Source organism: Nicotiana sylvestris, chromosome 5 (genome assembly GCF_000393655.2).
Source record: "Nicotiana sylvestris chromosome 5, ASM39365v2, whole genome shotgun sequence".
Lineage (NCBI taxonomy): Eukaryota > Viridiplantae > Streptophyta > Magnoliopsida > Solanales > Solanaceae > Nicotiana > Nicotiana sylvestris.
Window position 1 is genome coordinate 100,407,269 of NC_091061.1, and position 10,652 is coordinate 100,417,920.

Below are 10,652 nucleotides of genomic sequence, written 5' to 3' on the forward strand. Positions count from 1 at the left end.
CGTCTACCCATGACCCCACGAGTTTCTATATGTGATTTGTTTCAAAATCCGAATCCAAATCAAACCTCAAAACTCAATTTTTTATTTTTCAAAAACTTGACAAAGTTTCAGAAATTTTCACTTTGATTCATATGATTTTGATATTAAAATCTGAGATATGTTGATGGAATATGATTTGAAATAGATTAAAATCACTTACCCAAGGTTTGTAGGTGAATATCCCATCTCCAAATCGTCTCTTACCGACTCTAGGGTTCAAAAATGAGAGAATGAGTTTAAAAATCCCGTCCCCAAGCCCTTTAACCAGCAGCACATGTCGCATTTGTGACACAAGGTTCGCATTTGATAACCCTCGCAATTACGGACCAGGGCTAGCATTTGTGAACCCTGACAGACTCAGCATTCATCGCAATTGCAAACTGGAGGAACATCGCAAAAGCGAACAACAGTTTTGAAATGTGAACTTAGCTAGAATCCTGCTGGCTTCGCAAATGCGAAAGGGAGATCGCATTTGAGAAAACTACCCCCTTCTGTCACCTTCATATATGCAACTCTTGTGTTCGCAATTGCGACACCAGAACACCAGACACCAAATTTTGCCAACTTCAGTCCAAAACATTCCGGAACTTGTTCGAAACTCATTTGAGCTCTCGGGGCTCCAAACCAAACACCCACACAAATCTAAATGCATCATACGAACTCGCTTGCACGGTCAAAACATAAAAATAACATCTAAAACTACGAATTGAACTCTAAACGTCTGAATCCTATCAAATCAACTCCAAACGATACCAAACTTTGCAGAAAAGTTCTAAATGCCATAACAGACCTATTCCATGTCCTAAAATCAAATTCCGAGCTTGATAGCTAAAAGTCAACCTACGGTCAAACTTTTCAACTTCTAATGTCCAAATTTCGGCAAATCAACACAAATCAACCTACATACTTCCAAAGTCAATTCCGAGCATACGCCTAAGTCCAAAATCACGATACGAAGCTGTTGGAGATATAAAAATACAGTTCCCGGGTTGTTTCCACAAAATTCAAAGTTTGGTCAACATTTTCTAATTTAAACTTCTAAGTAAAAAATCAATGGTCCAAATCAACCCGAAAGCTTCCCAGAACGAAACTAACCAACCCCGCATTTCATAAAAATGTAAACACACAAGTGTGAAGTAATAAAAGGGTAATGGGACGCAATTACACAAAATGACCGATTGGGTCGTTACAAGTTTGGAGTCAAAATTCATTATCAATGATATACAATATTAAAAAAATAGTCAAAAAAGGATTTGTTTCAATGGGTATAATGGAATTCATTTAGAATATATAGATGAGGCAATATACAAGATTTAAGTAATATTGAAGGTGATTTGGCCTAGTTTGGTATCAAAATTTGTAGTTAAAATCGAGTTTAAAAACATCTTCTGCGGCATATGTATTAAACATGTATCACGCATGTATCCGACACACATGTGTACATAGATATACATGTTATACATATTTGATACATATATAATACATATGTGATAGACAACTTATATACAATGTGATATACATATCATCTTTTTTTATATTCATCTTCTACTTCAAATTTTCAATTCAAACCACCTCAAAACTCCACCAAATCATCCAAAAATGAGATTTAAACTCCTTAAGATGTACGCAATATATATTAATAACACCCACTCAAAAAAAAGGAAAAATTTGACATTTTTTTTACTACAAATAGCTAATTGGCTAATATTGATTGTATTTTGTGAATTGGCCAATTTTTTTAATAATTAACTTATGGGCAGACATAGATGGTAATTTTCCGTATCAGAATAATGTAGTGAAAACTACCCAAACTATCAGTTTACAAATAATTTCCACTAAAACCAGCCCAAAGCAAAATCTCTGCCAGAAAAGGCCTAAATGTCATTTTAATCCAAATATTTTCAATTAATGCCACATTTTTTAAAAGCATCCATTATTTTGATATCATACACACTTGAACAATATATTTAACATAGTTTCAAGCACAATTATTAATTACTATTAAACGTTAGTTTGTTGGATTGGACCGAAGGATTAATCTGAAAAGGTCATAGACACTCATTAAAGCTTGCTTAAGCTTGAATTCAAAAATTTGAGTTTTCAAAATTGGAATTTATTTCGAATGGGTATTATTGGAATAGATTAAGTACATCTTAAGAAATGTGAATCTCAACGTTGAGATGATTTGATGGAGATTTTAGGTGGTTTGAATCAAAATTTGAGCTAAATTCGAAGAATACAAGATGAACATGGAAGAAGATAATATGTGTATCTCATGTATATCATTTGTGTATTAATATGTATCTCTTATATATCTCCTATATATCCATATATACCTGTATGTGAGATTTGTTTGATACATATATCGTAGAAAAAAAAATTTAACTCGATTTCAACTAAGAAATTTGACCCAAAACAAGTCCAGATCTTCCTCAAATTTTATATATTGATTCATCTATTTATTTTCACTTAACTTCAATCATACCCATTGAAAAAGATTCCTTTTTTGCTAAATTTTTGGAAATGAGATCTTTTCATATGATTCTCGGAGGAAAGAATCTTTATTTATCTAATATGTATCTCACAAGATGAATTTTGAAGAAGATGATATGTGCATCTCACTGTGTATCTCCTGTATATCATTTGTATATCACCTATGTATCAAATATGTATCTCTTCTATATCTCCTTCTCGATTTCAACTGCGAATTTTGACCCAAAACTAGTCCAAAGTACCACAAATCTTCTCAAATTTTATATATTGATTCATCTATTTGTTTTCACTGAAGTTCAACCATACACATTGAAGAATATTCCTTTTTTCTAAGTTTTTTAGAATATTGTATATTTTTTTGTGTTACGTCACCTTGCTTGCTACCTCATTCATGAAATTTACTTTTCGTCTTACATCTAATACTGTTGATAAAGCTTAAACATATGAAAGGACATCTTTCATGTGATCTCAGAGAAAAGAATCTTTATTTATCTAGATTTTCAATTTTTATATATGCTTGGCTAGTATTGGTAAGTTTGTGATTAATGGCTAGATGTTAGTAAGTTTGGGCTTATTTTGGATATTTCATAAGATTCCAAGTAATGCATACTTTCCAGTAGAGCATAGTCTTAAGGCACGCGCTTTGCACGTGTACCTCGTCTAAAGGAGTACAATTTAAAAAAAACAAGTCACATAAATAAACTATTTTTGAAAATTTTATTTGAGTTATATAATAAAAGTTAGACCAAAAAAAGTGTAAAATTATGAAAATGATTGTCAATCCTAAAGCTGCCTTAATAAAGAAAGAAGCTCTACCCTACAAAAGTCCTTAAAGTCCTAGAGTTTTGTTCTACTAAAAAATAAATTATTAATCATAATTATGATATTATCCAACATGATTTGCACTTATGAAGGGTAAAGGTTAGTCAACAACTCATGCAGCGATTTTTTTATTTATTTATAATAGCATTTGTAAAGATACATAGATTAGTGTGATGAGCCGATAGGTCATTTTGAGATTTAATCTCTATTCCCATGTTTTGAGACTCGATTAGATTTGTTTAGCATTTCTCGATTTATGTGCGCAGTCCATGTCTTATTCTGAAAATCATTATGTGAAAAATTGAAGAAAATATGAATTTTTGTCTTGAGTTAAACTACAATTAATATTTTATATATACGGACCCGGATTAGTATTTTGACAGTCCTGGTGGTTCTGTATCATAATTTACTTGAGCATATGCCCGAAATTAAATTAGGAAGTCCCTAACTTGTTTTAACTCATTTTGCCGAAAACTAGCAACTTTGAAAGTTGAAGAATTACAAGGTTTGACCGAAAGTTGACTCCTTAGCTAACGGGTTTGAATTTTGATGTTAAAATTTAGAATAGTTCTGTATTGCTATTTGAAACTTGTCTGCAAAAGTGGTTCAATTCAGAATTGATTTGACATGATTCAGACACTTAAATGTGATTCTAGGGTTCTTGAGCTTCACTTTGAAAGTTCATTCGTTTTGAGGATAGATTCGTATATTTAGATGTTATTTTGGTGATTTGATTGCCCGAGCAAGTTCGTACAATGCTGGTGCGTGTGTGCATATTTGGTTTGGAGCCGAGGGGCTCGGGTGAGTTTCGGATGTGTTTCAGATGAGTTCTGCTTAGGAGAAGTCTGCTGGTGAAATACTAGTTCTGATGTTCTATTGCAGATCTCACAATTGCGAGCCTCGCTTTTCCGAAGAATTAATTGCATCTACAAAAATGGGCTGGGATGGGTGAATCTCGCATTTGCGAACAGTGGACCTTCGCATTTGCGAAGGAACGGGTCGCAATTGTGATCACTGACCACCAGTGTGTCGCATTTGCGAAGTTATGGGTCGCATTTGCGATAGTTCTGGTTTCGCATTTGCGACCTCAATGTCGCATCTGCGACTTTTGCTCTTTTGTGATAGGGTTCACATTTGCGACCCTTGTCTCGCATTTGTGATGTTTGCAATTGCGAACAAAACATCGCAATTGCGACATTTACAGCTGGGTAAAAGAGGGGGGAAAAGGAACTTAGCTCATTTCTCATAATTTCTCAACTCTAACACCCTAGAGGCGATTTTTCAAAAGATTTTTCTTCCTAAATTCATTGGTAAGTAACTTTTATCCAATTATTTTCATTTACCCATTATATTTCATGAGATTTCAACATCAAATTTAGGATTTCCATGGAAGAAATTAGGGATTTGGGTAGAATTGAGAATTTTTGTAAAATTTAGATTTAACCTCGAATTAGGGTCGTATTTTGAAAAAAATTCACATAACCGGGCTCAAGAGTGAACGGGTAATCAGGTTTTGGTCTGAATCTTGATTTTCACCGGGGGGCCTGGGTTGTCTTTTGTTGATTTTTTCAAAAATGATCTAAATTGAACCTCTTTCATTTGTGGGTAGTTGCTAAAGCTTATTTTGAATTATTTGGTTAATAATTTGCTAGATTAGTTGGTTTGGAGGCTTGCTCAAAAGGCGCGGCCATGGTTGATTGATTGCTTGAGTTGCAGAGAGAGGTAAGTATTGGGTCTAACCTTGATATGAGGGAATTAGGAATCCTTGAACTACATATTATGTGAATTACGTGTGAAATGGCAAATATGCGAGGTGACGAGTGTATATGCATCGTCGTGTTACTTGCTTCCATGTTTTCGTTGCTTCATAGTATATCTTGTTACGTTCCTTAATTGCTACGTGCTTATTTGACTTCCATGCCATAATTGTTACTTGTCATTTAGCTATTCTTGTATAAAATTGTTCGTCCCTTCCACAATTTTCATGCTTATTTTCTACTTGTCTCTAATTACTTTTTCGACATATCTAAATTGTCCTATGTCTTGCTTGTCTTATAGTTTCATAACATTTGTTGCCTTCAATTATGTAGTTTTATTTGTATGAGCTTTTAAATGGGTAGATATCGTGGAGTGGTAAGGTTGAGACATTTGAATTGTTCGAGATTCGTTGATTATCATGTTGTCCTCCATTTCTTCGTACATTTACTCTCTTGATCAAGAATTTCTTGTAACTTTTGGTTGATTATTTGCTATTGTTGATTGAAATTTTTTGGGGAGCGGGTTGCACTCCACAACGGAAATTGAAAGGTAATGAATTGAAATGACGGAATAAGGACGGATTATGATATTGACAGATGATGATATGGTGGGATTGGGTTGTACACCGCAACGGATTGTTTAAAGTTGATATTGTGGGATCCAGCTGCACAATGCAACGGATTTTTTTAAAACTATATTTGTTTTTGATTGTTGGATTGGCCTTGGTATTCGAGATGAGTTTATGTGACTCGTTATTCTGGGCTCTCTGGTTGTTGGATTTTGAGTTCGTTGTTATGAAGTAACCGTTTTATTTCTGTTCCTGCCTTTTATGTTATTATTATTATTGCATACATTGTAAGTGACCCACCTTAGTCTTGTCACTACTTCGTCGAGGTTAGGCTCAGTACTTACAGAGTACATGGGGTCGGTTGTACTCATACTAAAATCTACACTTCTTGTGCAAATACCAAAGTTGGTCCCAAAGGCATTCAGTAGACTTGCTCGGATCTAGCTATCAGTGGAGACTTGATGTATAGTTGCACGGTATCCGCAACCCTAAAGTCCCCTTCTACTTCATTCTAGTGGTTTATTTTGATTCAGACGGTTATGTTTATTTTAGACCATTCTCTGTACTATATTCTAGACACACATGTATTCGTGACACCAGTTCCGAGATTTGTATATGGATTTCTTCACTCATTAGTTTATATCCGTATTACTATTCAGTTTTATTATTATCATTTGATTTAGAAATTCTTAAAAATGATTAATAGATATAACTTATGTTGGCTTGTCTAGTAAATAAAATGTGAGGCGCCATTACGATCCCGAGGGTGGGAATTTCGATCGTGACAATTAGACACGAATATGGAAAAAGTTTAAAATGACCTTGATCCTTAAATCACATTCTATAAATAAAATCTTAAATGTTTATAATTTTTAATATGAATTTACTTTTTAAAGAATAACTTAGTTCTTAAAGCTGTAATTAAAAGTGGATACGCCCGGCCAACTTTAACTATGTGGCAATTAATATCATATAAATTATTTCATAAATTTTTATGTTGTTAGGTACCTTTAATATTTAAATTTGTTGTTAGGTTTATTTCTATAACATTAGTAGTTATTCTTATAAATGTTGAATATAATTATTTTAAAATCACGTAAATAAATATTGGTATAAAATATGTTTGGGTTATTAAATAAATAATTAAATTGTTAACTGATGTTAATTATAAAAATATATACTTAATATGTAGTTATAAATCTCGTAAAAAATACGCCATAGTTGTCAAATAATGTTGTGACATTAAATATCAGGAGAAAAGACAATATAAAGAGAAAATCTCTCTAAAATTATTCCCTCCCCCCTAAGATGGCCCCATCCCCACCCATCGCACAGGACCAAACACCACCACCAGCACTAAAACCCCTGACCCATCGAACACTAGTTCAACACTAAAGGAAGTTGAACCAACTCAAAAGGAAAAAAATGAACACCTCTAAGGAGATACTATTGGAAAATAACTTGACAAAATCAAGTGTTTACCACACTCAGTACCACCAAACAGAGCCAATGGCCAACTCAACCACCATTGATGACGCCACTAGGCTCATCATTCTCAACCAAGAACAAAAAATCAAGCTCTACCACCCTTGGCGCTGCTTTATCATCGTTAAGATTTTTGGAAAAAATATCACGACCCAAAATCCGCTATAGGTCATGATGGCGCCCAACGTCGCTGTTAGGCAAGACAATGGTGAACTACCAACTCATTTATTCATTTCATTAATTTTGAAATCATTAATTTTATTCAATAAAGAAATTTGTGCATTTAGAATCATGAATACATATATAATTAGTAAAATTATAAAGATGAAAGGTGACAATGTTGTGCAATCCCGTAACATATCAACTAAAATATTTCAAAACCCGGTATCACAAGTGCATGAGCATCTACTAAAGAGTGCAATAATAATACAACGTCTGTCTGGAATATAAAATTAAAAGGATAAAGTAAATAAATAAGATGGAGACTCTGAGGGCTGCGGTGCGTAGTATAGAACCATAAAGACCCCTTAGTTGTTGCGCGTACACGCCAGGATGACCACTAAATATACATGTCAGATCCTGCACGTGTAGTGCAGAATTGTAGCATGAGTACATAAAACAACACATAGCTAGTAAGTATATAGTCTAACCCCGGAGAAGTAGTAACGAGGGGTTGACATCGACACTTACTTGTGATCTAATAAATAAAGTGCATGAATCGTAGGCAGACATGATATATAACAAGATCAATAGGGCACAGAACAGTATATAACAAAATCTGTTAGCAAAATATAATCAGTTTAAAATCCCCAGTTGCCACATGCTATCTCAACAATATAAGAAACATCAATGAAATATCTGATCTCGGGTCATAGAGAAATATCATGAAATTTCCAAGTTCAATAAAGAGGTAGTCTCCTAGGTAATCGGACTCCTAAAGATTTTAGTACTCTTAGAGGGCCACTGATTTTTGCATCTTCAGATAGCTTATCAAGAATTGTAACTATTTCCTTTGGAGTCTTCTTCATCAACGGACCCTCCAAATATATTGCTCAATGTTCTATGTGAGGCCGGTGTCAATCCATCCTAAAAGTTCTGGAGTTGCATCCAAAGTTTGATTCCACTGTGTTGACACTTTCGTACTATCTCTTTAAAGCTCTCCCATGCTTCAAACACAGTTTCAGTCTTTTTCTAGGAAGTTATGGATTTCTCTTCTAAACTTGCCCATTTTAGCTAATGAGAAATATTTATCAAGAAATTTTCTGGTCATCTCATCCCATGTTCTAATAGATCCATTGGGCAAGCTTCGAAGCCACTACTTTGCATCATCTTTGAGTGTGAAAGGGAATACCCTTAAGTATACTGCATTGTGGACACCCCATTATATTGAAAGGTGTTCACAATTTCCTCGAAGTCCATTAGATGTGTGTTTGGATCTTCGTTCATCTTTCCTCTGAAAACACATCAGTTTTGAAGGGTTTGAAGCAATCGTTGCTTCGACTCGAAGTTGTTCGCTGCAATTGGAGGTGGTCTAACACTTGAAAAGCCTTGATTGTAGATCGGTCTATCATAATCTCCAAGTGATCTCGCAAGCATGGGATCTATATTTCCGATCTGCTTTATAGCCAAGGTTTGATTTTGAGCCATTCTCCAACCCCTCTCTTCTTCATAGATAATCTGTGCATCTCTAATAGATGTTTCGTTAGCATCCTTTGTAGCTTTTTCTCATTGTTGGGCTGCTCTCTTGCAGCAAAATTTACATTATCATCATCGTCTCCAACCATAGTTTCTTTGATTGAGGATTTCCCAATCTTCTCTGAAGTATAGGTGAGATATCTTTCCTTCCTCAGTTGTCGCGGTTGTTTTTCTATTTCTGGTTCGTATGGTAGCACTTCTTTCCCGAGTCATGCACCAATCTTAACCTGTAACATGCGCACAGTCAATGACCAACCATAAAAAAGGGGAAAATAAAATAAAAGAAAAAGAAAAAATTCTTGAATTAGCACTACAAACTATTTCAAACATTATTGATTGCGAATCCCCAACAATGGTGCAAAAATTTAACGAGCGCAAAGCACCACTTAAAATTATGCTTGCTAATAAAATATAGTATAGTATAATATCTTATCCACTTGGATTTAAGTTAAACAATATTTTCATAGTTTCTAGTAATTTCTATCCAAGATGATCAACATTTGAGAATTATGATTTCTAACTAAAATTAACTAAGAATCTAAAGTATTGACTAGTGACAATTGAAACAAGGAATAAGCAAAGAAAGTTATTATTAGGAGAAGATAGAGTTTTAATAGGATAGGTGTAAGATAATTGTCTGGGATCTAACTCTAGATAATTCACTTCTAATGTTCAAGTGAGTCTCTCAAATTCACTCAATTGTTAGTTCAAACGTTTAGTAGAAACCCCTCTCTGGATTAAGTCTCAATCTCACAAGATGAACCAATTTAAGCTTGGTGAAGATATGCAAGAATGCATAGTGGATTGGTCTTTTGGAGAACGTCTATTGGTTATCCTCTTAACTAGTTAATCAATGATTTAATTATCCTCTTTCGATTACTATGAAGAATTAAGGAATTCAACCAACAATATAATGCAAAGATATCACAAGTTATGCCTCTCTCGATTACATGAACAAGTGAATATAGATGCAACAATTAAATCATCCAAAAATTAGTGCCTTTTCATGTCAGACCACAAAAACGCAGCCTCTAAACTTTATCAATTTTCTGACATAAAATTACCTCCTACTGCATCATAGTATGCGTCACCTTGTGCGTCGCACTAGTGCATTTCTTCAGTTGTTGCTTCTTCTTTGATTTTTGATGTCCAGAAGTGATCCTTCTTCTTTGGGCTTATACTCAGACTTCAAAGCTCCAAATAGCTCGAATTAGTTCCACAACATCTGCATAATTTGGAATTACTCCTACAAGGCATAAAATACATAGTAAGTGCAAAACACTAGCAATTAAGCTCAAACACAATTAAAATGCAGTGAATTAGAGTGCAATAAGCGACTAAAATATGTAATTATAGCCTACCATCAACACCCAACACTTAAACCATTGCTCGTCCTCGAGCAATCAAACTAAACTTCATATAGACATGACATTTTTAAACAACTCTTCTAACTCATCACACTAAGAATAATTTTAACAGATTAACCACAATAATGTAATATCCCCGCCTCAAGAATTCACTCAAAAGCACCATGCATTTTTTACAACATGCTCACTTACTCTAACATAGAGGTCAACGACATTATCTTTCCTTCATGAATCAAGTGCCCTCATACAATAATAGAGAGTAGTTTTGTCACGACCCAAAAACCATCCCGGTCATGATGGCACCTATCACAGTACTAGGCCAGCCGAATCAACACTAACAACATGAAAGTCTTTTATAAATTCATTTTTCTAATTAGATATAGTCTTAAATCTTGCATTTTTAATATAACAAAATACGCAAACAC